General features: G+C 37.8%; 1 long non-coding RNA gene across 1 annotated transcript in view; it reads right to left on the reverse strand.

Annotated features, from left to right (window-relative positions):
• Window positions 1-26,364, reverse strand: part of LOC144382508 (uncharacterized) — a 319,377-nt gene extending 293,013 nt beyond the window's left edge. Inside the window, exon 1 of the long non-coding RNA XR_013449512.1 lies at window positions 26,200-26,364. This is a non-coding gene — a long non-coding RNA (uncharacterized LOC144382508). The remainder of the gene's footprint in view (window positions 1-26,199) is intronic.
• Between the last annotated feature and the right edge of the window lie 336 nt (window positions 26,365-26,700).

Below are 26,700 nucleotides of genomic sequence, written 5' to 3' on the forward strand. Positions count from 1 at the left end.
AAAATCATACATTTTGAGGAACTAGAACTAATTTTAACTTAGAGTGATGTTATCAACAGCTGGATATTCAAATCTGTATTTCACATAGACATTTAGATTTTCATTTCTACTTAAGCTTCGGTATCAGTCCATTACCTTTACTAAGAAAGGTCAAATCCATTAACTTGGCCAACTCACATAGAACCATTCACATAAAACTACCAAGACAGAATTCGTCTCTATCTTAAAAATTTTAGTGCATTAAAAGAATAATATAGCCCACTAAGGAATAATCTAGGCCTTTCTGTTTTAACAATAAGAATAAATTTTTGTAATTTATGTTTTATTGCTTAAAATAAACAGAGAGACAGGTGAAATAATTTACTGAGAATCTGTCTCCTATCTATCTATCATCTATCTATCTATCTATCTATCTATCTATCTATCTATCTATCAATCAAGCAATCATCTATCCTTATATTCCCTAGCTTAGGTAAGTATTGCTGGCAGATAGCTCTTAACTATCAACAACTTTTGGTGATTGCCTTCGTTGAAAAGAATACCTTGCTGGACGGCATTCCCCCTTCTCAGGGTGGCTTGCATCCAATGACTGATCTATTTGGAGTAAAAAAAAAATTCTCGCCTCCTTTCCTGCAATTTGGGACAACTTTGTAGGGTCATCCCCACTTCAGAATTCCTTATAGAAGCCTCTACATGAAAACTCTATCTCAGAGATCCCAGGGAATCCAACCTGCAATAGAGGCTGAAACTTTTTAATATAGACCCAAACCTAGAATGTAATAAAGTATGTAAGTTCTCAATGACTATTTGCAAGTGACCATTTAAGAGGTGTACTTTATCTATGCACCTAAGAACAAACACACATGCTTTCTATTTGTTTTTTGTTTTTTTTGTTTTGTTTTGTTTTTTGAATTATGCTGGATACATATTTAAAAGTTAGCTGAACACTTAAAGACCAAACCAGAGTGTTGGCAATACTGCATAGAGTAACACTGTGTACGTCCTCCTGAACAACAGTAAAATTAGTGCCATAAAATGGAAGATACCTTGATATTTTGATTAATTTTCTTATAAAAATGTAAGTGCATTTTTTTTAGCACATGCCATCGTAACCAGACATCTTATCAAAAAATACAGGGAAATGTCATAGTGACATGTAAGCATGCTTTAGAGAGAAAGGCAAATTTGTATTTTAGCAACTTTATTATAACTTTTCTCTGGGCACTCAAAATACTATTTGGCTGAGTGATTAACGTGGTGCCAAGTTTTTATTCTGAAAAGAAGCTCTTCATTCTAGTTATGTAAAGAATTTACAAACTAAAATACACACTCTTTTACAAACTTCATACTTTTCTAATGGGTATTTAAGAATGCCTCTGACTAGACAATTTCAAATTTTATAAGTGCTGCAGACATCACTGTTTGCTAACATAAACCCAACTTATTTTGAACTAATTAAAAATGTATTATATATACATAATAAAGATGTTCTTAAATTCTGGGAAACCTATATGAGGGACCTTAATGTTTTCTACACCATGCTAGATGCGAGGAATGTAAACATGAACAGGACATAGGACTTGCCTTTAAGATTCTCATCAATCCAGTAGGTAAAATTCAACTAACTAGCATATTAAGTCCCATATTGAATGGGACTTATCTGCTTCCTATTTCTCCCTCCTCTGGAGTCAAGCATAAATTCAGATTACGGTCAAGTATAGACCCTCTTTTAGCATAAAAAATCATATTAAAGATGACCAGATGAGGGCGCCTGGGTGGCTCAGTTGGTTAAGCGACTGCCTTCGGCTCAGGTCATGATCCTGGAGTCCCAGGATCGAGTCCCACATCGGAGTCCCTGCTCAGCAGGGGGTCTGCTTCTCGCTCTGCCCTCTTCCCTCTCGTGCTCTCTGTCTCTCATTCTTTCTCTCTCAAATAAATAAATAAAATCTTTAAAAAAAATAAAAAATAAAAAAAAATAAAGATGACCAGATGATTATTAAACTGGGCAGTATATAAAGAAGCCTTATCATCTTCAAGAAAACACACTATGAGGGCAAATTCGCATGAAGATGCATTTTTCCTCACCTTTCCTTCTCTATTCCATAGGATTGAAAGAAAGCTGAGTGTATAAGGATAGGCAGCTAATATAAGAAAAAGTAAGGTGCCTGTGGCTAGGGGTCAAATGGATATAAGTGAACTAAGGTAGAAGAACAGATGGGTAGTGCAAGAAGAAGACTATGCTCTATGATTCTCCATGGTGTGTTCATAGAAAAAGGTAAAAAACTGAGGTCATGACCAGGGAGGAAACCTGATGCTAGTGATGATAATAGAAAAGGGCAGACAAATCAGTAGTGATTATTTAAGAATTCTTATTGTGCCTTTAGAAGATTGTAATGCACATCTCAAACCCCAACTAAATAAATGTAGTTTGGTTTTGTTTTACATTCTTACAGATTCTATGGATTTTCCTTAACTTAAAGAAATTCTGTCTAGGGCACTGAAGGTGCCACCCTCGTCCCACCCATAATGGTTTCATTGTGGTATCATCAAATGATTCTGTAACTTTTATCTACCTGGTTAATACGAAGTGATAAGTGAACACATAAGAAATCAGTAAATTCAACTTGAAGATTTAAGCAGAATACTGGAAGGGAAGAAAAATTAGAGCTGGGCCCTCAAGGAGGACTCACCATTTCCTAATTGAACAGGTAGCAAACGTATATCTCACATAGAAGCTTAAGCATATATGAAAGAGGTCAGAAAGTGTTTTATAGAAATACCAACTGTCAGGACTGTAAGGAAAACTGAGTATTCTAAGGCTGGAGTATGTGGGAATGATCATTTGGTGATGAATTTGAAGAGCAGACATTTCCAATTATTTGGCTGGGCAGGGTTTAGGCTATCAGAAACTCTAGATCAGGTACTTCCCATGCTATGGTTTCAATGTTTGCCCCCCCCCACCCCGGCAAAAGTTCATACATTGAAACGCTAATGTTCAATGTAATAATATTAGAAGGTGAAGCTTTGGGAGGCAATTAAATCATGAGGGTAATGTCCTTATGGAAAGGAGTAATGCTCTTATAGAAGAGGCCCACAGAGTTCCCTAGAAACCTCCCATCATGTAAGGATTCAAGGAGAAGTCTATGACTTGAAAGAGAGCCCTCACTCAGCCATGCTGGCACCCTAATCTTGGACTTCTAGCTTCCAGAACAGTGAGGAATAAATTTATATTGTTTATAAGCCACCAGTCTGTGGTATTTTGTTATAGCAGCCCAAGTGGACCAAGGTGTCCCCATTCTCATCTAGGGCATCCTTCTGAGAGGCAGGTATGAATTCTGGTCTGATGGCAAATCTCCTGAGTCAGCACAGACAGCAGATGCAGTGAGCAGGGTTAATTAATTTCTTGAGGCAAGAAGCATAGAGCAAGGCCAATGAGTAGAGGACAATAGCAGAGTGCTCCAGTCCCCATTATCGACACAAAATCTGTGTTGCTAGTGGAGGCAAGTGTGTTCCAAGTGCCCAAGGAGCACTATATTAGGATGACCAACAGGGTATTTATGAGGAGTGGGGAAGAAAAGGGTGGAGTCTTTGGCAAGTGTCCCTCTAGAAGCAATCCTGAATCTCTGCCTCCATATATTTTATAACATTCTTAACACATTTGTGTCACAGAATTGAGCAAAGGCTCAGGAAGAGGAAGCAGCAAATGTCATTGAAAGTAATGTATGGTGATTAACATAACATAATAAAAAAAAAGAAAGTAATTTTGAGTTAGGGTAAGCTCAACAATATATAATTGTAAAATTCCAAATTAAAATTACTGAATCAAAGTTAAATTTTATTTTTCTTTTTGGAAAAAAAAAAAAAAAACTGAGGTAGGCAGTCTAGGGCTTATATGGTGGTAGTCATCTTGATTCCGACTTTCTTTTCCACCATTCCAGGGTCTGGCCTCTTTCCTCAGGTTTACCTCATGATCAGAGATGACTGCAAGTCATCACATCAACATAGCAATTTGGAAAATGGAAGAACAAAAACAGCAAAAAGTTTTAATCTGGTAGATTTAGCAATTTTAAAGCAGATGCTTTGGAAATGTCACATATAATCACCTGCATCTCACTAGTAAAAAAAAAAAAAAGAAAAAAGATTACTCCTAGTTTCAAGAAAAACTAGAAAATGTCATCTTTACTCCAAAAATCAATAAGGCCAGTTTATGAATTTTTAGTAGTAAATTAGCAGCCACTGACAGAGAGGACATGTGAGATAGAGATACAAAACTGAAGTGTTAAAACTTTGAATAAGAATCACTTGAACTCTGGATTCCTTTTGTTATTTTGTGTAGCACAGAACTGTGCTTTCTCCACTATGATAGAGCTTGGAATGTTTATTCTATAAAGATTTTGAAAATCAGATTTTCTACAACATGGACACGAATCAGACATGAGAACTACTGCATGCTGACACAAGAAGCAGGATCGAATGAAAGCCTACAAATAGAACAGTAAGACATCTAGGATTTTCCTTAACTCAGTCTTCCTTTCTAGAGAAATGGCCAGTCCACAAAGAAAGCCCACAGAGACTGACATTAAAATACTACCTAAAGACATGGCCTTCTCCCTATTATGCCTTAATCAGACCCAACAATTAATAAGTCCCCTTCCAAATAGCCAAAGTTTAAAATTAGCTCCTTAGACCTGGATATTATCTTACAGCAAAGGATTATCAGTCAGAGGCAAATATCTAACAAGTGATATAAAACACAAACAAACAAAAAATCCTCAAATGAATATAGGGCAATGAAAGACACAGTGGAAAAGTTCATGAAACTATGAATAGTATGCATAAAATGGTAGAAGAGGGGCGCCTGGGTGGCTCAGTCGTTAAGCGTCTGCCTTCGGCTCAGGTCATGATCCCAGGGTCCTGGGATCGAGCCCCACATCGGGCTCCCTGCTCAGCAGGAAGCCTGCTTCTCCCTCTCCCACTCCCCCTGCTTGTGTTCCCTCTCTCGCTGTCTCTCTCTCTGTCAAATAAATAAATAAAATCTTAAAAAAAATTTTAAAAAAATGGTAGAAGACATAGTATCCCATGAAATATGAACAGAATACAGGTGTGCTCCAAAAAAGCAAATGCAAAAAAGAAAAGATATATATAAAATTGCTGTGTTTGTGACATTCCTTGAAATTTTATTTTCCATCCCTTCCCCCATTTTCCCCTAACTCCACACAGTATCATAAGCATCATTTATTCAGTTTCCAATCTAATCACTTGGCTAACATCCTATTCTTAGTCCACCAGCATCTCTTGATTGAAGAACTCAAAAAAAAAAAAGGAAGCAAATGTACTTTCTTTGGGAAACAGGGAGATAACTATGGACTGGAATATTTTAACAAAATCTCATGAATAAAAAAATAAGATTCTTTGGGGCGCCTGGGTGGCTCAGTTGGTTGGGCGACTGCCTTCGGCTCAGGTCATGATCCTGGAGTCCCGGGATCAAGTCCCACATCGGGCTCCCTGCTCAGCGGGGAGTCTGCTTCTCCTCTGACCCTCCTCCCTCTCATGCTCTCTGTCTCTCATTCTCTCTCTCTCTCAGATAAATAAATAAAAAATAAAATCTTTAAAAAAAAATAAGATTCTTTGTAAAACATGTTTTTAAAAATTCTTTAATGAAAAATGAAGAAATGCCAATATGTTAAGGAATCACCAGTTCAGGATTGGGGTAAGAGCAAGAACATAGGAAGGCATGAGAAACGCTGAATCTGCAGTTGTCTTATAGCATTTCCTGTTTTGAAAAACTCCTGGGACCAGAATAAGTTTGAATCCCCAGGGCCTAAGTAGAAAGTACAATAGGAGACCCAGAGCTGTCACCAGTTAGACCCCAAGAATGCCCATCTGCTTGGACTCACTAACCTTTGTTTTACATTTTCCTCTAAGCTCTTCTTTCTGGCCTTCCTCTTAACTCAGGCAAATGAAACCCCCAAACCACCCCCCAGGTGCTGGCGACTGCCCTGACAAAATCTCCTGCTGGCCCAGACCACCTAGACCATTTGAGCTAAACCTGGCTCGCACCTGCAGATGGACCATGGAGAGACCTCTGGAACATAATTACCTTTACCTCATTGTAATACTAAAATCTCCACCCCAGGAGGAGCCTCAGCCTCATTTACATAACTTACCATGTATATATACGCATATTTCCTCAAAGCACATGTGTGATCTTACGCCCACCTGTACATAGGATGACAAGGTTTCCCTATCTAAATATTCATCCTAACCCTAAACAGAAGGAACTCCTCTCTTGGGGAGTCACGGCTTTGGAAGCCATTCCCCATGATCTCCTTATTTGCTGCAAATAGTTTACTTTGTGCAACAACTCAACCTGATACAGTTTCTGACTAGGATCAAGGAGCAAACTCAAGTTGGTTCATTTGCAATGTTAACTCAAAAAAGATACAAGATAAAAAAGATACACCCTCAGTGCAAGGAAAATAGAAAACTATCCTTCCCATCTCCACTTTCAGGGTACTGCAAATAAATTTTCCCTGATATTGAATATGTTGGGGAGAAGAGATGGATGGTAATATTATTACCTAACCATCCAGTGGTTAAAGAAAAAAATTTATAGTGGAAATTAGAAAATATTTTAAGCTGATTGATAATGAACTATAATAATGATGAAAGAAGAAAGACTGAGAGCTGGTAAAACATGAATCTCAAGAATTAGAATAGTGAGGGATGCCTGGGTGGCTCAGTCACTTAAGTGTCTGCCTTTGGCTCAGGTCATGATGCCAGGGTCCTGGGATCCAGTCCCGCGATCAGCGGGGGAGCCTGCTTCTCCCTCTGCCTGCAGCTCCCCCTGCTTGTGAGCTCTCTCTCTCTCACTCACTCTCTCTCTCTGACAAATAAATAAATAAAATCTTTAAAAAAAAAAAGAATTAGAATAGTGAGATAAATGAAGAAAAGTTAACCAGGAAATTAGAAAAGAGCTTCTGGAAAAGTGAACTCTTTTCCGACAGAAATGTAGTCTGTTTCATAAACACAGTTTTGTTTTGTGTTAACTCAGTTTATGTAAAACATACAGCAATAAAGCTGTTTAAAAAACTCCTATTTCTTTAAAGATTGGATAAAAGTAGTTGAATTTTAATAATGCACTTTTGGGCAGGAAGAAATCCAACAGGGACAATTTTAAAATTTAGGCCACAGGTACAAGCAGTTCAGGAGGGTAAACTTAGAAATATAATGTATCTGTTGTACAGATAAATCACCTGGAGTTAGACCAGATTAGGATCTCATTTTTTCCCCTCCTATTACCCACCCATAAAATATGAACCCAATACATCAAGTATCATAATTACATGTAAGTAAATGGCTATTATGCCTGAGTGATGTGGATAACAGGCAAAAGAAAAAAACAATTAAATTTCTTATTGCCTACAGACCACTGACAAGTCCTTAAGACAGGCAGGATGACCTTCCTCTAGGAACTCAGCTGCCTGGATGTTGATAGTTTGCTAAGGGCAAAAGGCAATCTTAGCCCAACCTCCAGGATCCTGGGAGTCTACTTTAACATATAAAAGTTCCTTTGGAAACTTCCTTTATCTCTACCCCTGAAGATACATATTGGAAATCATCCCCCAAGCATATGACCCATCGATGCACATCTGAAGAGTCTCAGGATTAAGGTTTTATTAGACAGCAATAAAATGACCTTTTCCGAACCATAGCTAGCCCTTTAAGGTTCTGGAAACCTTACTTCCAAATTCCTTAGAGACTTACACTATCCCTAACCCACTCCCAACTTGAAAGTATGTAATCAGCCACTCATCACAATCCCAGCGTAGGTCTTTGTGCCCACGGGGTCCTGTCCCCGAGCTTTAATAAAACCACCATTTTGCACGGAAGACATCTCAAGAATTCTTTCTTGACCCGAACCCCAACCATTTCCTGCATCTTGAGCACTGGGATCAGGTGAGGGGAATGGAGTGATGGATACCAGAGGACAATGAGAGAGGAGAGGGAGAGAGAGGATGAAAGGCACAAAGGCCATTACATGCTATAGAAATAAAGAATAGTGGGGCCACATAGTGTAGACCCAGAGCCTAGACTAAAGACTATTTCATCACTGAGTTGTTTTTCTATCAGTTGAATAAAGGAGAGGGGCCACTCTCAAATTTCTACCCATCGACACTGTGTGGGTTGTACTAGGAAAGTAAAATCAGAAAGAAATATTTATATACCCTGATTAGAAGTGACTTGCTAAAAGTAGGAACATTTTTTTGTTTTATAATGGACTTTATCACACACTCCTTCCATAATTAAAGGAGAATTTACACATATAAACCAGTTCTTATTTTCTTATTACAATGCAGTCGCTATTAATTCAGGTAGAATTTTACTTGAATGTCTAAATAACAGGACAGCTCTTTCTATAAGAAGATTGACTGCTGGAGTGGATTAAAAGCTTTCAGAGAAATCCCCTGCTCATTTATATTAGAGTGGGAGAATTTGATTTTCCTTCCAACAGAAATTGCTGTTTTATCTGGTTTGTGTTTCTAAAGGGCATCCTAAAATATCGTTGATATTATGCCATTCAACTGTTATGAAACATTTATCCAGCTTAATTTTATAGCTTAATTTCTGATCTTCTCAAATATTATTTTCCCTTTCAAATGATAACAAAAGTCCTTTTAGTAAAATTTTATTATCAAATGATCATCTATAAACCATGGTATTTTATACAGTTAAACTGTGCATCTATTCCTTTTCTTTTCTTTCTTTTTTTTTTTTCTTTTAAAAATGTCCTATTAAGAGGGGTGCCTGGCTGGCTCGGTCAGTACAGCATGTGTCTCAATCTCGGGGTGGTAAGTTCAAGCCCCATGTTGGGCAGAGAGCTTAAAAAAAAAAAAAGTTCCTATTTAGAAACTGATTTCATAAAATGAAACATCACTTCACGTTTCTTCCTCTTCAGGATGCATATTTTGTAATTATTTGAAAATAGTAAGTATACAAAAGTGAGATGATCTTAATACAAAATGGTATTATTCTCACGTTTTCTTCCCAGACCTTCAAACGTAAAAATACAAGTTTGAACACAGGACCAGACACAGGATTGCATCAAATAGTTTAACATGAAGAAAATTCATAAGTAAATTGAGATACCAAATGAAGGAATGCAGGATGAGATGCCCCAAAATGTGCCACTTTGGCACAAAGATTATTTCTTTTTTTTTTTTTTAAGATTTTATTTATTTATTCATGAGAGACAGAGAGAGAGAGAGAGAAGCAGGTTCCCAAGGAGCAGGGAGCCCGATGTGGGACTCAATACCAGGACCCTGGGATCATGACCTGAGCCAAAGGCAGACGCTTAACCATCTGAGCCACCCAGGATCCCTGGCACAAAGATTATTTCAAGTTCAAAGTAATTAAAACCCATTAGTTGCAGAAAAAGCTCTCTGCCTCCCCCACAGCTGCCTAAATTTACATCAGAAAGAAAGCCTGCAACAGGAATAGAACTATTAACAGAGAACCTCCCCACCTTAACCTCAGGAACTCATCTACATAATAGGGCAACCTTGTTTTTCTAAACATCTCTTTTCACCTTCTTGCTAATAAGCATTCTCCCCTCTGAATCCTCAGGCCCCTACCCCTCTCCTTAGCTCATATAAGCTTCATGTTGCCCCATTGTCTTTGGAATCTTGTGTCTGTATGGATTTCCAATATGTACGCCTATTAAATTTGATTTTTTTCTGTTACTCTGTCTCGTGTCAATTTGATTCTAAGTCCAGCTAGAAGGACCATAGGGCAGAGGAAAGTCTTCTTCCCTGACACCAAATAACTCTAAAATGGACATGCAGATAAAGAAAGGTCTTTTTTTTTTTTTTCTTTTTTCAAGAGAGGGAGAGAGGGAGAGAGGGAGGGTTGAGGGAGGGGCAGAGGGAGAGGGAGAGAGAGAATATCAGGCAGGCTCCACACGCAGCGCAGAGTGGAGCTGACCCAGTGGGGCTGGATGCACGGCTTGATCCCACGCGGTTGAGATCATGACCTGAGTGCAAATCAAGAGTCGGACACTTAACCGACTGAGCCACCCAGGCACCCCAGGAAATTTATATTTTCTGACTGCCTTCTGTGTTCTAAACATTCTTTATAATGCAATATGATATCCTGTAATGTAACCAAGATTGTTTTCATCTCCTTTTCTTACCAAGCTGGGGTGGGAGGAGTGAGGAACTAAAGAGAATGTAGACACAGTTGACATACTGAGAGATCCATGAGAAAAAGCTCTGTGCTTCATGTCCCAGTTTTGAATTCCAAGAGGAAGAGGTAAATCCACTATAAATGCCATCAGATGTCTTGCTGCACTTGGGGAGAGTCCCAGAGAAGTGGCCGAAGCAGCCCGGGGAGTTCAAGCCTGATAAGCCAGGCTTAATTGTGTCCTTTGTTTCTGCATAATTTCCTAGTTTGGGAGAGTTTACCCAGGTTTCCAGTCCTTGGCACCTAGAAGAATCTTAGTAAATACCTATTAATTGGATATATAATGTCTTCATTTTAGATATTCTGAAAGAGATTGCATCTTTTTTTTTTTTTTTTACAAGAGATTGCATCTTGATAAATTATTAGTGCAAGCAGATGTTAACCTTGATAAAAACTGTTCTTCCAGGTGCTTTGTCCTTACTTGAGTACGTTACGGAGCCCCTAGCTGGTTCTATGCAATTCTTTAAATGGGCATTGTTTTAGAAATCTGCCGTAAAGCACAGAGAAAGCGGCAGGGGCAGCAGCAGAATATAAACATCCTACTTCAGATTTATTTTAGTTCTTCAGTTTGGGTTATAAGGTAGTGTACAGAAACACTGACTGCCTCATCCTCCCACAGGACATCACACTGGTCCACTACCGTGATGGAATCATGCTCATGGGAACCTCGAAGAAGGAAATGACTCACATTTGGTAGAGATCTTAGTGAGACGCATTTGCTAGAGATGGAAGACAGTTCTTGGCTCGCTATCGGACACTAGCGGAGACCATATGCCTGATCATAAGGTAACATGAGAGTGGGACCCAAGATTCCCATTATCAATTGTGAATAATCTGATCAACAAAACTATAAATTAAGGCATTCTTAGCACCATTCCTTCATCAAGTCGATGTGGTTTATATAAATCTAGGGTAAGCAAGTGCTAAAGTCCAAGAAAGCTACATAAACTGTTTCTTACATTTCCAAAATGCCTGTATCTGTCCTATTGCTGTCCCCCCTCCAACGCACTGTTTTGTCTCCTGGGTGGGTGTGCTCACTAAGATGCAACATGAACACTAATTTTTTTTTTTTCTATTTTGTGATTCCATACATCCAATGGTGTTCAAGGTTTCTATGAAAGGTCATATTTTCTACTGAGCTTGTGGCAAGTCTGGAAAGAAAAGTTATAGAGGTCACCACTACAGTTTTTTTTTTTTTTTTTATTTGACAGAGAGAAACACAGCAAGAGAAGGAACACAAGCAGGGGGAGTGGGAGAGGGAGAAGCAGGTTCCCCGCTGAGCAGGGAGCCCCATGCAGGACTCGATGCGAGGACCCTGGGATCATGACCTGAGCCGAAGGCAGACGCTTGACGACTGAGCCACCCAGGCGCCCACACCACTACAGTTTTAAAGCAAAGACATGTCCTTTCAACAAATAACATGTAGCAAGTAGCTTTGAACAACACGAATTTCACATCACTGAAGCTGATGTGTCTGCTACTATTACTGAGCGCCCAATATGCGAGAAGCAGCAACTAAAAGTAATACCTACCTTAAAGAAAGAAAGAGCATGTTCATTGCCTTGAAGCAATGGATTAGATGCACAAATTAGCAATATGGGTATATCTTAAAAAGAGAATTCTTAATGAAAGAAGTGTGAGATATGTAACAAAAAAACACTTTATAGAATCAGCACAAAAATATGCACACAAAACAACAGTTCCCCTGTTGCAAGAATATATTTTAACAAAAATACATGAGAATGGCTTCCTTTACATGGGAGAGGACAGTGGAAGTTGGCTACAAAACTGAATGCGTGGAATGAATGAATGACTTAGCTGATTAAAATTCAAACTTGGGCTTTGCAGAGACTCCAATTCCTATCCTTATAAAGTGGGATGACACTTTTATAGGGCAAGCAGACATACAATTTAAAACAATAAGCACAGTAAAATAGAATGATAGTAATAAAGACTCCAGTGATTAAAAGGTGCTATGAACTTGGAGGGGTATTTTTCCTCAATCTGTGCATCTGATATCTAAGGGAAAAAAATCAATGAAATAAGTACATATGCAGCAGTGAAATAGTAAATAAGGAGAGAGGTAGGATATGGCCTCTGGGAGGCAGGCAGTGTCCCATTCATGTAGGCTGTGGTAACAAATTTGAATTTCATTTTCTAATTTGAATTTCACTGTGATCTGCTAGAGGTTTTCAAGCATGGGAGAAATATGATCAGACTAAAAGTATAGTAAAACATCCTGGCTACTATATAAAAAAAAAAAAAAAAAAAAGTAGACAGCTGGGGAAATAAAGTAAATAAGAGACAAGAGCTAGGAAGATTCCCATTCCTCTGATGAGATTATCATGGTTGGCAACAGGGCTGTAGGACAAGTGGGTAAAAAAATGATCATGTCACATACCAGAGTAAAACATGCCAATTACAATCAATATTTTCTGATCAAAGTCCAAAGACCTTGAAATGATATCCATAGAACTTCAGGGTTTTCACTCTATCTACTATATTCTTTTATTATTATTATTATTAATATTTTGTTTGTTTATTTGAGAGAGAGAGGGTGAGAGAGCACAAGCAGGGTAAGCTGCAGAGGGAGAGGGAGAAGCAGACTCCCCCCTGAGCAGAGAGCCCAATGCGGGGCTGGAGCCCAATGCGGGTCTCGATCTCAGGACCCTGGGATCATGACCTGAGTCGAAGGCAGACGCTTAACAGACTGAGCCACCCAGGCGCCCCTGTCTACCACATTCTTAACTAACTCTTCTGAAATACTACCCTTCCTAGGAAAGGTGTTGCTTTCTCTCATAATCTCATGCCTTTACACAGTCTCCCTCTTTCACTTGGGGAAATCCTACCCCCCTTTTCTTGACCATTGAGTTTCCAGATTCCACTACAATTAATTTCCTCAGAGATTATATTTTAAACTGTCTTCATACCATGAACAATTTAGTTTCTGCTCTTAGTACTTCATTGTTAGTATGTGATTTTCTTTATAATAACACTTTCTTATTAATGTAAGTTTCATTGTGTGCAATTTTTACCTATCTGATTTTCTAATTAGATTGTATGATTAGCAAAGAAATGTTTTTATCTTTATGTAACTATCACTCACAGAGTACCTTAAATAGAAAAGGCTTTTAATGTTTGGGATTATTCAATCAAAAAATAATTACCAAGGACTATTGCCATTCTTCTTCCCTTTTTTTTTTTTTTTGCTTTAAATCCCTGTATACTTCCGAGTTCATCTACAAACTAAGACAATATACATGTCATGTGTAAATATGTTTTAGTCATTTGATATTTGCTATAAAAAATGAAATATACATACACAGTAAACTAAATAAATAATATATTCAGATATTTAGTCATTTCATTTATTCCTTCAGAATAATGTTTATTTACTGGTAGCTATACATAGGATAATGCTGAGCACCACAGACGACACAAGAAAACATCTTACAAGTGAGGTAACACTTTTGTAGGACAAATAGAGGCAAAACTTAAAAGCAACGTGAACTTAGAATAAAATTATGACAAAACTCCCACAAAAAAAGTGCGAATTAGGGGCACCTGGGTGGCTCAGTCTGTTAAGCAACTCCCTTTGGCTCAGGTCATGATCTCAGGATCCTGGGTTCGAGCCCCACATCGGGCTCTCTGCTCAGTGGGGAGTCTTCTTTTCCCTCTTACTCTCCCTTTGTGCGATCTCTCTCTCTCTCTCACTCTCTCTCAAATAAATAAATAAAATCTTTAAAAAAAGTGCAAATTGATATGGAACACCATGTTTATCCTTTGTTCATTCTTACTTGTCTATTGCCATGTTCTTCATTTTACCACAAAACTCAATAAAAAATAGTGTTATACTACTCAGGGTAACACAAGATGCTATAATAGATACACACTGGAGTTCAACTGTAATTCAGGACATTTTTACTTCTCTGTCACATATATATTAATTGGTACTGAGTGTGACAGAGTGGGGGCAGGGTGAATGAAGTCTGCTCCATATAGTCTGGCCCAGATCCCAGATGGAATGTTCTCATATTGTCCAGCCACTAGATGGGGGATGAGAGCAAGTAAAGGATGCAATGGGTCAGGCCTGGAAGTTGTGTACCTCTTAGCTAGGATACAAGTTAAGAGAGTCAATGAATTATCCAATTGCTGCCACAAATGTACTTTGTGGAGCACTGAATACAAGCAACTTTAATAAAATATGGATAAATAAAGGGTTTAGTGAATGTTAAAATTTAGGGTTAAATTTGCTTTAATCCAATTTATAAGAAAAAAGGGGGGAAAATCTATGTATCAAATATGATGAACTACAAGGTAAATCTTGTCCAAATACACATGAAAATATGCATAAATAAGGATATACAATAAATATTTGTTAAAGGAAATAACAAGGAAATAAATCTGAAATGTTTCATTATATCTGTAAAAAAGGGGTTTTAAAAATATGATTTGATATATTTATTGCCTCTGCCCTTTTATTTAAGTCTGTCAAATTTGGTGGTGCTCACTCCAAAACTTAAAAAGAAATTGTGACTTGTTAGCATATTTCAAATGTCAATTCCATTATATCTATAGTTTCACTTCATCATTGTGATGACATTAGAGTATTACCTAAAACAACAAAAAGAATGTAATAATTATAAGACACTATTTCAATTGAGCTATTCAATGCTAAACTATTCGATGTGCAAATCTTAGATGCTCTGTTCTGTGTTTTTTCCATCTTTATTTCTCTATTTGTGTTCCATTTTGTTTTTGCGTTTTTTTTTAAGATTTTATTTATTTATTTGACAGAGAGAGCACAAGCAGGGGGAGGGGCAGGCAGAGGGAGAGGGAGAAACAGGCTCCCCGTTGAACAGAAAGCCCCATGGCAGGGCTTGATCCCCAGGACCCTGAGATCATGACCTGAGCCAAAGTCAGATGCTTTAACCAACTGAGTCACCCAGGCGCCCCTTGTGTTCCATTTTGAATAATGTTTCTTAACTAGTCTTTTAGTTTATTGGTTATTTACTCCACTGTATCTAGTCTATTGTGTGCTCCCTGAATGAATGCTTCATTTCTATTACCATGTATCTTCTACCATTTCTATTTTTTATAACTTTAATTTCTGTTAAAATGATCTATTTGTTCCTGCATGCTGTCTCTATTTTCCATTGTTTCCTTTAACATTTTTTTTAACTTTCTTTTAAAGATTACTTACTTATTTTGGAAAGAGAGAGAGAATGCGAGTGGGGATAGGGGCAGAGGGAGAGAAACTTCAAGACCTCAGCTGAGATTATGACCTCAGCTGAAACCAAGCATCAGATGCTCAACTGAGCCACCCAAGTGCCCCTCCTTTAACACTTTTTAATAATTATTTTAAAGTCCTTGTCACATAATTTCAAATTCTCAGTTGTCTCTCTACTCGTTTCTATTGACTGTTTCCACTCTTGTCCATGAGTTTGTTTGCTTTTCTGCATTTCTCATATATTATTTTTATTGTATTCCACACATTGTGTGTAAAAGACCAATAGAGGCAGAAATTAAAAACATTTTTGCAGAATATTGCATAGGGTCACTGTAGTTGGGTGAGTCTAGTCCATAGTTTAGAAATGCCTAGATGTTGTTGAAGCTCTAAATAGATTCAATTACCATTTGTTTACAATGTTTTGAGGGTGAGATCACTTTTCCTTCAGAAGGTCATGGGACCTGAAAACCGATTAGACTCAGATCTCTTTATGATTTACAATTCAACTGCCAGCTTTCTAACTTTTGGATCATTTAATTCTATTTTATGGCTTGGCTTTCATCTTTTTTGTGTTCCAGGGTATTCTTGTGCATTATAACCTTCCGTCTGGAGTTCTGCACCTCAGGGATCACTCTTCCCCTGGCTGCCTTGACTCCAGCCCTTGGAGGGCTAGTGCACTGCACTTAGTGAAGGTCCAGAGTGTCTTACTGGGTTTTCTCTGAGCCATTCGTTCCTGCTCCAGCCGTTGGAGGTTCACTGCACTACACGTGGCGGAGTCTTGAGGTGCTTTAGAGATTTACTTTACTCTTCAGCATACTGCTGTCTTGACCTTGGGAAGACCCTGTGCAAACCAGGAGGTCTATCTCAGCTTTCCTGCCCTGCTCCCAGCCTTTGGTTTGCTTCCCTGTGCACTTGGTGTAAGTAAACCCATGGGAAATCAGTGGGTGATAGTAGACTCACTCTGGGGCTGAGGCTATACAAAATATTTATTTGTCATTTCAGCATACGTATGCTACCATTAGTTCATTAAACAATCAGCGTATTTTTTCCTTATTTCTCTCTGTGGTGGGTGTTCCTTCTATCATTCAACCAGGAATGAAAACAGCCATGGGTCTCTTTGTTCCTAGGAAGGAAATGTAACTATTTGGATCTTCAGTACTCCTATGGTTTTTAAATACTATTATTTTGTAGCTTATCCCGCTTGTTACATACCCTAAATGGAAGTGGGGGTCCATATAATAAAAATTTTAAAGTTTACTTATTCATTGTTTATTTCTATATAAGCAAATTGAAGAATATTCTACAGACACTTAAAAAATAATAGTAAGAATTTTGCTTCATTAAATGACCTTAAGATATGGAGTTGGCTAAAATAGGCCATTAGAATAAAAATTAATATATCAGTAAGCATAGCTAAACCACATGAATTTATAGATTTTTAACATCTTTACCCATTTACTTATAAGCTACAAAATCAAACTCAAATTTTATGTATCCCTTCATAGTCTACTCAGAAGTGGCTATTAGATTATCTTGTTTTGTGAAATATCTGAAAAAACCATTTATTCATGGACAGAAAAAACGTTAATTATATTAGATGACTGGATTTGAAAACTCTCTCACCATGCAGGTTATGATAACATCATAAATTGAATACTTCAAGTGCAAACTACTAAAGTCTTCAGATCTAAGTAGCCAATTTTCTATTTTGGAATAAGTAAAAACTTAAAATTAACATTAAAATATAATTTTGTTCATATTAACTGATGTGCCAAGAATCACATATATTGTTTCACCTTTTCCCAATCCCTATCATAGAAATTAGAACATACACTATAAGTCAAAGGAAATAATGATTATTACCTTAAATCCTGAGGGTACAATAACATTTAATAGCATCCTTTTAAGCTTTCAAGCAAATGTCAGTGTTAGGTTTATAAAAAAAAACATATATATATAGTAATTTATATTATCTCCCTCCAGAATAGATATAAAGAAGAGAACCCTCACCTTAGGGACTGGCTTAAATGAAGCTTAATCACACCAACTAACTTCAGTATTCCCCAGAACATTGTGTCTCTTCATATGCAGAACCAGTTAGATTCAGTCCAAATGTTAGCAGACACTTTAAAGTGATTTTAAGCTGTTTTTTTTTCCTAATTTAGGTGGTGAGAATATCAAGGACACGAAACTCTTGTGTCACATCACTGCCATTTTGAGTAGAATAAATGTGCTTACATAAGATTGTTCACCCACAAGCTACAACGTAGCCCTCTTCACTTGAACACTCCCAACAACTAATGGAAGGCAAATTCCCTTAAAAACACAGCTGCCAAGTTTTTAAAAATAGAAAAAAAAAAAGGAAAACTGTCCTGTGTAATTAGCATTCCCAGTACTACTCAGAATTAATGCTTTGGTATAGAATTTACAGATTCAAATTTTTCTAAGTGAAGAATTCTGAAAAAGCATGGAAATTCCTGAACGTTAACTTCAGAAACTAAGACCTCAAAAGGGAAATAAGTGAAAAGTTATCTAGGGGGGCGCCTGGGTGGCTCAGTTGGTTAAGCGACTGCCTTCGGCTCAGGTCATGATCCTGGAGTCCCTGGATCGAGTCCCGCATCGGGCTCCCTGCTCGGCGAGGAGCCTGCTTCTCCCTCTAACCCTCCCCCCTCTCATGTACTCTCTCTCTCAAATAAATAAATAAATCTTAAAAAAAAAAAAAGAAAAGTTATCTAGGAAAGGCTTACCTTCCCCATAATTGCTTTAAAAGTTATATAGCATGATAAATAATGTTTATAGAAATTTTACACAGTCATTTTAGAAATTTGAAAAATAACAGAAAAGCACTCAGGATAAAAATTAAGTTATTAGGGCACCCGGCTGGCTCTGCTGGTGGAGAACTGGGGCTAGAGATTACTTAATAAAAGTTTTTAAAAAACCAAAAGTTATTGTTATCTTCATTTCCAAGATAATATCACAGGTTTGTATTTCTTTAAAAGATTTTATTTGTTTATTTAGAAAGAGAATGAGAGAGAGAGAGAGCACGAGCCGGGGGCAGGGCAGAGGGAACCAGAAAGAATCTCAAGCAGACTCTGCACTGAGTGCAGAGCCCCACTGGGGCTCAGTCTCAGGACCCTGAGATCATGACCTGAGCCGAAACCAAGAGTTGGACGCTCAACCAACTGAGCCACCCAGGTGCCCTCATAGGTTTGTATTTTGTTTTATTTTCTTTCAGTTGATTTCTGTATAAATTTTAAATTGATGTACCATACATATATCTAGATATCTACATCTCTCTCTATATATATGATACATATGTATATATTTTTGTATAATTTCTGTTTACCTAGTGTTATCTGGAAAACATAATTCCATGTATTTTTTTCACAAAAGATTTTAGTAACAACATACTCTTTAATTATATTTTTATTCACTTTATTCTGTTCTGGGATAATTAAATACGTAAGTATTAATTCTCAATTTGCTGATTTTATATAAATGATAAATATATATATATTTTATAAATATAGTTCACATAAAACAACTGTTTTATAAAAGGATGGTTATTATATCTTTATTCTTTCTTGGAAGAATACTACTGAAAGTGAAGTTACTGAGTCAAACCCAAAGAATATGGATATTTTAACATGCATGTTACCTGTTTACAAACATATTTCCAGAAAGATTACACCAACTTAAAATTAATGCAATATAATGTGTCCAACTCATCATACTTTTATTTTTTTATTTTTATTTTTTTAAAGATTTTATTTATTTATTTGACAGAGAGAGAGAGACAGTGAGAGAGGGAACAGAAGCAGGGGGAGTGGGAGAGGGAGAAGCAGGCTTCCCGCTGAGCAGGGAGCCTGATGCGGGGCTCGATCCCAGGACCATGGGATCATGACCTGAGCTGAAGGCAGACGCTTAATTACTGAGCCACCCAGGCGCCCCTCAACTCATCATACTTTTAGCTTTTTTGTCATCACTTTTTAATACTTTGCTAGTTTGGTTATAAACAGAAAAGATGTGTCATAGGATCTTTATTTACTAAGATGTTTAATGATATATTTTAATTTCTTAGTACTACCTTCTTATTTTGTTTGCTGGTGCCTCATGTGCCCCTGAACTGCTCAGTAACAACAAAAGTAAAGTTTTAATCTTCCAAGCCCTTTACTCCTGAAACATCATTAAAAACCCTATCTGCTTAGTATTCTATGTTCTCTTGTCTTGGTCTTTAATAGATTGCAGCTGGTTTATGTGATAAATGAGTACATGCTAATAGGATGAAGAAATTCACTAGTGCACCTTGCAATACAAAAGAAGAGGCCAGGGACCATAAAGATGGTGTGCTGGTGCATTTGTCACAAAAGCTAGGTGTCCTGCCTATCCCTGAATGCTTCCGGGCCTTGGGCTTTGCCAAATATTGAGTCTTAGTTACCTTATAAGTGAAATGGTTATATCTGGTCTACTTATGTAAGAAGAAAATTACAATGACTTAGTAAATCCCATACTCTGCCTTTGGTGCTTCCTGGTGTTTGTTTGTTTGTTTTTGTTGTTTACTAACAGATAAGGGGCATCCTATTCCAGAATTATCTTTGTGTCTGATGTACACTCTAGTTGATCATCTCGGGAAAGTGATCTTGTCTTTTTGATAATATCATTCTGACAGATGTGAGGTGATATGTCATTTTGGCTTTGATTTGCATTTCCTTGATGATTAGTGATGTTGAGCATCTTTTCATGTACCTGTTGGTCATTCGTGGGACTTCTTCAAGTAAATGTCTATTTAGGTCCTTGGCCTATTTTTCAATCAGATTATTGTTTCTATTAAGGGGTATGAATTCCAAAAGTTAAAAACAAAATATGGAAAATTAAAGGGGAATAAGACATGTATGAAGGTGTTGTGTTGTAGTAAGAAAAGTCCCAAGCAAAGTGGTAAGCCAAGAGAAAGAAAAAATAGAATGAGTAAAAGAGACGAGTAATAACAGGCATCCTATTGAATGCTTACTATGTGCAAAGCACTGCTCTAAGTGCTCATATGTATCCCATGTATAACCTAGTTAATCTTCCTGAAAATTCTGTGAGATAAGTGGCATCATTATATCCAATTCTAGACAGGAAAACAGAAGTACAGACTGATTGATAATGTGCCCAGAGTCATATATCTAGTAAGTAATGGACTTAGAAATTGAACACAGGTAGCCTATCACACAATAGCTCTAACCATTATTACATGTTGTTAAAAAAAAAAAAAAAATAGAGTAAGGAACCAAGATGAACTGAGAACCTAGCTGAGATTGGAAAGGATGAGATAAGAGAAATGAAAAAGATTAATCTTGTGAAGTATACTTTCTGAAGACTGGAAGAAAGGAGACATATATAAAACATGTATTGAATTCTAACCATACATATTAGACAATAAGTTAAGCCCTGAGACTACATTAAAGAACAAAAATAGAAGGATCAGCAACAACAAAAAATCCTTCTCCTTTGAATCGGGAGAGAGGGAGAAGAGGATTATTCAGAATATGGAGAAATGTTTCTGTGGACCAGATTAAAGTATTATTGGATTTATAGCCACAAGCTAAGTGTTCCAGTGAAACAGATTAGAACACTGTGCTTAGAGAAGGTTGGAGGGAGCTTTGGGAGAGGCCAACTGAACTAGTTTGCATGACTGGTGGCCAGGGTTACCTTCCAGTCTGCAGCCAAGTAATAACATAAATGTGACTGATTACTTGAAAAATAGGATTTAATTTAATGACATGGTCTCATTAACACCTGTGAAACAAATGAGTTAAACCACAACATAAAGCTCAATACCACCATAAAATGAGTTTTTATGATTAAATATATTTTAAAAAGCAGGGAGATTACAGTGTTTCAATGGAAATTCATTAAATTAGAATAAACATAGGACTATGTCAAATTTCACCTTTGAGCATATTATACATGAGCCAGAATTTTCCTTGCTGGCCCACAATTTTAGGATCCTCTATATTGTTAAGAATGCCTCCAAGGTTTACGTGACTAGGATGATCTTTAAAGGCATTCTTAATAGTTTAAATAATAATAATACTGAAGGATGAAGTCAATTGTTGGTTTAGCCTGCTAGTAGTCACTTGCCTTCCAAGTAGTGTGTCTATCATACACTGATTATTTGGTCACAAAACGGTGGCCCTAGCATACAACACAAACTATCATACAACATTTATGCCTGGTGCTTTCTAAAAACTCCCTTAAAAATGCTGGTGTTATTCTGGATGCCCCAACTTTAGAGTCATGGACATGTAGCACTAATTTCTTTTCAGGTAATATATCAGCTTCTGCAGTAGACACTGGTTGAATTAGCACTAGGAATATGCCTACATATACTTGTTCTCTTTCTTCCAGAGACTGTATATTTATGTCACAGATAATTTCATTATATATATTGTGTATATATATATATATAAATATGTACGTATTTTTAAGATGGAGTCCACAGAATGTAAAGAAAGGCCATTATCTCTTTTATATGTTTGAGTTTTTAGTTTCTTTTGGATTCAAAATTAGCAACATGTCTTGAAAAGAAAGGGAGGAAATAATCAAGAGAAAATATCTTAGTAATTACTAACATCTCACACCCCCATCATTGGAACAATGGCCTGAGTGCCAAACACAGTGATTTTCCCTCTGCAATTATAACTATTTCTTTTCTTTCTTTCCTTCGTTTTTAATTGCATAGAACTTGTTTCATAACTTTCACTTTTTGCGTTAAGTCACTCAGAGATTTTTGACTAGTGAAAAAAATATGTTTCCTTCTCTAAAACACTACATTTCTGCTGGCATACTTTGGCCTGCCAGAGCTAGCAGAAGGCCTGGGGATGCATCAGTGAAACATCCCTTAGGTCACTTCTGTAGACTGACTTCTACACGGCACTCATCGTGGTGTTTCACAATTTTTCTTTGCTTGTTAATCTCTGGGTTAGAAGTGAGTTCTATGATGGAAAAGGTAAATTCTTTATTTTGCTGTCCATATCCTGGGATATAACAGGCATGTAACATAGAAGATATCCAAATAATACTGTTGGATTCATTTAATTTATCCACAGAATTTTTTTAATGGGTAAAAAAAATAAATGAACAAATGCACTTCTTGCAATGACACTTTTTATTTTATTTATTTAAATTAGATTGTCTATACTTTATATCAGAGATTGCTAGGTGGGAAAGGCTTTCTAACTTAGATCTCCCATTTCAGAGGTAAGTAGATTAAAACTCAGAGTTAAATATGGGATAGTTTCCTGTGCCTACAATCACAAATTAACACTAAGTTGGTGGCTTAAATTTATTCCCTTACAGTTTTGGAGGTCAGAAGTTTGAAATCAGTATCACTGGCCTGGAATCAAGGTATTGGTAGAGTCCCCCTCCTTCTAAAGGCTCAAGATGAGTATCCATTTCTTGCCCCTGCCAGCTTTGATGGCTATGGCTCTCTTTTGGCTTATGGCCACATCACTCCAATTTATACCTCCTTGGTCACATTACCTCTTTTTTAGTTTCCAATAACATATTCCAATAACAAATTCCTTCTGAGCCCTCACCAGAAACATATTTAGTGTGCATATTTCTACCAACAGTCTATTTAAGGCAATCTAAGCTTTTTCTATCATGGGGCCTCCAAATTCTTCCAGAAGGTACCCATTACCTAATTCCAAAGCCATGTCCATATTTAAAGGTATCCGTCATAGCTGCATTCCATTTATCAGTATTTCTTTACAAAATATATTTTAAAAAGAATGGTAGATTACCTCAGTAGATTTGTATGCTGCAAAATTACAATGCTTCTACAAGAGAAAGGGACAAGATTGAAATGAATTTTTCTTACCCAATAAGCTTATATTATTATTTTTTTTAATTACTAATTCCTGGAAATTACACTGGGGGAAAAAAAAACTTAAAATTGGGGACATAAATTACAAAAAGTTGTATTTTTATAATTAATATATTAGTATTTAAATTAAAAAAACCTTTTCATTCTATCAGGATGTATTTTCCTATGAGTTAAATGGAGAATTATAATTTCTATCTAAGAGAAGCTAACTTTCTTAGGCTAAGAATACACATGAGCAAAGACAGAAAATTAACATACTAAATTATTAGTAAAAAATAAGCTTAAGACAAAAAAATTATGTTGTTATTACCTCAGTGTGTTTATTTTTCTCACTAGCAACTATTAATTTCAATAATATATGGTAAAAGGTATATTCGGGGTGTGAAGAAAATTCATAGTCCCAGCAAGGACGACTGATGTGAGGATGTTAGTTACTTTAAGAAGTAAAAAAAGGGCTGATGGGAGTGAGCTATTTTCAATAACAACCCACACCACATATTTTTAAATATAAATATACTCTTACTTATTTAATATTTATTCCTATTCAAATAAAGGCTAAGTCTGATGTTGCAGCAGTTGGAAGGTGAAAGCAAAGATTTTATATGTGGGACTCTTCAAAAAGAAATTGAAGAGAGCACTTCCAGAATGTCGATATTAGTAGCTCTGTGGACCCTCTTCCTAGCAAAACAACCATAATTTATGCAAATTATCATAAAGATGACTGCTTAAAGTGTTTGGAGATTGCCTTCAGGGCATAAAGCAAGTATAGAAACATTTACTCAAGAAACCCTCTTAAATCTCCATAAGAACAGTGAGAGTCAGTGACATTGAAACCAAACCAGCTCCTCTCACCACGTTGCCCCAGGCAGCTGTGTCAGGACCTCTACTGCAGGTGAGTACACCCCTAAGAGGGAAGAACACCCCTCTCACCTAACCTTCCAGTTTAGGCTTACTCCAAAAGTAGCAGGCTACCAGCCTTTCTCATCTACTCCAACTCCATATGGCCAAAGTGCTATTTCAGGCAAGAGGAGATAAGAGGTCTAGGCCTACTTCCTCTCTTCAGCCCACATTTGTAGGGTAGAAGCTCTAACCCAGGAACTGAAGGCTCAGAATACTGGGCCATAATCATCCTTGCCTAGCTTACCTTCAGGTCAAATGTTCCCGATTATAAGGGAAATGGCAAAAAGCTTGGGACTACCAAACTGCCCAGGTCTTTGCCCATATAGCAGGAGTGACACTCTGAGAGATGTAGATTGTTGTTCTCACACCCATTTCCCAAATGATGGCACAGAGGTTATGACAGGAGAGAGGCATTTCTTAGGAATAGAGACCTCTGTAGCTCTATGGTAAGCAGCTAAAAATGACTGGAAACTAATAGCTGTGTTTGAAACCAACAGAGATAGGAAGCTTAAGAGAGAGATCAGGGAAAGAGATGATGGTCAAAGAGAATCCTGTTAAAAACATTGCTATCCCTGGAGATGTGGGGTCAGAGTGATTGGCTCACACCAAGGCTGCAGTCTTTGAAAATCAACATTAGAGACTTCACTGGGGAAGTGACTTCACTGGAATGGTCTAGAAAAGTTACTGAACAAACAAGCAAACAAACAAAGAACAAGTGGTACTGAGAGGAAGGATCAGAATACAGTATTGCCAAAATACATTATGTGATGTGTCCTGTTTTCAACAACAACAACAAAGAAATGAGACATGCAAATGAACAGGGAATAAACAGGAAATGTGATTCATACACAAGAAGAAAAGCAGGCAGTAGAAATTGCCTTAAGGAGGGTCAGTTTGCAGAGTTGGCAGAAAAAGACTTAAAAGCATCTATTAAACTCCTAAGGTCAGGAACAAGACAAGGATGTCCACTCTCACCACTTTTATTCAACATAGTGCTGGACGTACTATTCATAGCAATCAGAAAATGAAAAGAAATAAAAGACATCCAAATTGGTAAGGAAGAAATAAAACTTTCACTATTTGCAGATGATATGATACGATTTATAGAAACCCCAAAAGATGCCACCAAAAAACTACTAGAACTGATAAATCAATTCAGTAAAGTCACAAGACGCAAAATAAATGTGCAGAAATCAGTTGCACTTCTATGTACTGATAACAAAGCAGCAGAAAGACAAATTAAGAAAACAATCTCACTTATAATTGCACCAAAAACGATAAAATACCTAGTTATAAACTTAACCAAAGAGGTGAAAGACCCATATTCTGAAAACTATAAAACGTTGATGAAAGAAATTGAAGATAACACAAATATTGTTAAAATGTCTATACGGGAGTTAGGCAAGATGGCGGAGGAGTAGGAGACCTAAATTTCCTCTGGTCCCAGGAATTCAGCTGGATAGGGATCAAACCATTCTGAACACCTACGAACTCAACAGGAGACTGAAGAAAAGAATAGCAGCAAGTCTCTGAACAGAAAAGCGACCACTTTCTGAAAGGTAGGACATGCGGAGAAGTGAATCCAAGGTGATATTTGGGAAGATAGATGACGGGGGAGGGGGCCTCCATCCACCGCTTCTGGCAAGTGATAGAGCCGAGGAGCACAAAATTGGAATTTTAGAAGTCGGTTCCACTGAGGGACGTCGCTCCAGTGGCTAAGCGGGGGGTAGAACCCTCGCGGTACAGTGTGGTCTCAGGACCCTTGGGGTCACAGAAAGACCGGGGGTGCCTGAGTGCGGCAGAGCTCCCAGGTATCCGAGCGGGGAAGCCGGCTGCAGAGACGGAGCCGAGGCGCGGGCTCTCAGCTCGGGGTTGCCATAAACCGTGATCTGCGGCACAGTCGGGCCACTGCTCCTCCAGCAGGGACCCAAAAAGCGGCAGATCTGGGGAGACTCACCTTCCTCCCCTGGGAGGCGCTGCAGGGATCTGCTGGGTTTGGAGACTCCACCCAGGGTCGGGTGCCAGAGATAGAAACGCTCAGTCACAGGCCAGGTGAGCATGGAGTGCGGCCAGAGACCATGGAGATGAGAGTGACTGACTGCTTTTCTCTGGGGGTGCACTGAGGAGTGGCGCCCCGAGGTCTCAGCTCCTCCGAGGCGGAGATTGGGAGGCCGCCATTTTCACTCTCATCCTCCAAAGCTGTACGGAAAGCTTGCAGGGAACAAAAGTTACAGAGAGTAAACCCAAGCAGGTTACTTAGCCCAGACCCAGCAAGGGCGGGGCAAACCTGCCTCCAGCAAAGACATTTGGGAACCACGGCAACAGGCCCCTCCCCCAGAAGATCAGCTGAACAGCCAGCCAAGACCAAGTTTACTGATCAATGAGAACGGCAGAACTCCAGCACTAGGGGAATAATTCACGTAGAATTCAGGGCTTTTTTACCATGATTCTTTAGTCT

The sequence above is a fragment of the Halichoerus grypus genome, chromosome 7 (assembly GCF_964656455.1).
Source record: "Halichoerus grypus chromosome 7, mHalGry1.hap1.1, whole genome shotgun sequence".
Classification (NCBI taxonomy): domain Eukaryota; kingdom Metazoa; phylum Chordata; class Mammalia; order Carnivora; family Phocidae; genus Halichoerus; species Halichoerus grypus.